The following is a 2,136-nucleotide window of genomic DNA, read 5'->3' as shown; positions in this document are numbered from 1 at the left end:
TCTGCAAGGAATGCTGGCCCTGCACATACTGAAAGGGGACAAGGACCTTTCTCCAGAGCCAGTGCGCTGGCTTCAGACTTGCAGCCTCCTAAACAGAAGGACTTTCTGTTTGTTAAAGCCAGCCATTTGTGATATTTCTGTGAGAGCAGCATACTTTGTCTGAACCCTGGACTCTAGGAAATGTGGGTGCCTGTGACCCCTGGCCACGCTCTCCCCTCACTCTGCTCCTGGAGTCTGGCAGCTGCTGGGGCGGGGCTGAGGTGGGTGTCATTACTCCATTGGTGCTCTGCCAGTGTTTGGTGAGTAGTGATGTGAGTAACACTCCTCTTGTTTGCACTATTGGGCCCAAGGAGATCCTGGCCCACAGTAAACTGAGTGTCTCCCCAACATTCTAAGGTCCCTATTTTATGAACGAAAGAATGAAGGCTCAGTGAGGGACCTCCCACATTGGCCAGTGGGAGAGGAGACCAAGTTGAAAATGTAGGGTCAGCTCTGGGCCCACTCCAGTGACAGGACGTCAGGCGCTGAGGAAGACAACACAGGACATGAAAAGCTTGACATCCCCTCTGTGGCTGAACCCATGGTGGCTGGACATGGGAAGGAGGGCTGGACATGGGAGCAGAGACACTACATCACCTGCTGGATGGAATGGGCCTGGCGAGTCAAGAGGGGCAAGAATCTCAGTGAGCAGACAACGGGGCAGAGTCAGGGTTCTGAGGTATGGCTGGCTCCAGACAGAGAACAAACAGACCAAAGCCCTCACCCAGGACGGTAAGGCTGGGACCCAGAGGATGGGAGCATGACCAGGGCCCAGCCAGGAGACATGACAGCCAGCAGATTTTGAGCCATGCTCGCTGGTGAGGGTGGGCTTGTTACTCAGCCCCCAGAGCCAGGTGTGGGCAACATGGTGAGGGCTGAGCATCCACTCTGCCCATAGGGAGCTCACTAGCTCCCACGGGGGACAGAGCAGATGAGGGACACTTCAGTTGCAGAGATAGGCACATATTCATCACGTGACTGGGGAGAGATTGAAGACAAGGGGTTACCTGCACTGAGGAAGCATTTACAAAGATTGGAGCAACTATCCCGGCTCACAGGACACAGGATGGGGTCTACCAGAGGAGGTGGGGACAAGTTCACAAAGGAGAAACTGGCTCCTGAGACTCTGAGAGCCCCGTGGACCTGCCTGGTGTTAGAAGTTCTTGGTTCCCCAAAACAGCTAGTTACATCACTACTCAGGGACCTTTGAGAAATGCTTTCGCCCCATATGGCACTGGGAGGGATGGCTACCATTTGTCTCATGCACGCGTATGGATATATTTCATTTCTCCATCCCTGCTCATCTCTACTAAGGAGCCCTAGTGGAGCCGTGGTTAGAGCACTTGTCTGTTAACAGAAAGGTCGGCAGTTCGAACCCTCCGGCATCTCCGCAAGAGAAAGATGTGGGCGTCTGCTTCCGTAGGGTCCAGCCTCAGAACAGGGCAGTGCGACTCTGTCCTGCAGGGTCACTATGAGTTGGAATAGACTCGATGGTTGTGGTTTTGTTGCTGTTAATCTATTACCCCAAAGACAAATCTTTCAATACCAGCAATGCTCCCAGGAAGCCCAGATTTGGGACCTCCTGCCCCCGTTGGCAGCTGTGAGGGCTTTCCAGCAAGTGAATTGTCCGGATGAGCCAGTGTCAAACTCTGGGATTTTGCAGGACTCTGGAGTCCTGGTGTGGCGCCATAGGATAAGCACGGGACTGCTAACAGTTGCTCCACAGGGCCGCTCTGAGTTGGAACGCTTCGACTCGAGGTTTTTAGAACCAACCACCACAGAGCAGAGTGCATACCTCCCTCCGAAGGTGCGTCATTCGTCTCAGCTTGAAGCCCCCGGGGACTTGTGTCTGTGCAGGCTGCTCATGGACCCGTGGGAGCTCCCCAATACCACTGCTGCCAGGATGGCCAGGCCACAGGGCTCCCCAAGGCTTCACAGAGCCAGATGACCAGAGGCAGGCACGTCACTGCACCTTCCAGGTGAGACTGCAGGGACCACTTTGGAAGGAAGTGAACATACAGGGTGTGGAGGAAGTGTAGCGGGAGAGGAAGGTGACCGGGCAGAGAAGGCCAAACAAGGGAGCTGGACTATAGCTGT

This window comes from Chrysochloris asiatica, unplaced genomic scaffold (genome assembly GCF_000296735.1).
Source record: "Chrysochloris asiatica unplaced genomic scaffold, ChrAsi1.0 scaffold00001, whole genome shotgun sequence".
NCBI classification, from domain to species: Eukaryota; Metazoa; Chordata; class Mammalia; order Afrosoricida; family Chrysochloridae; genus Chrysochloris; species Chrysochloris asiatica.
The sequence above is the reverse complement of the archived record's forward strand: the minus strand, read 5'-3'. Positions refer to the sequence as shown.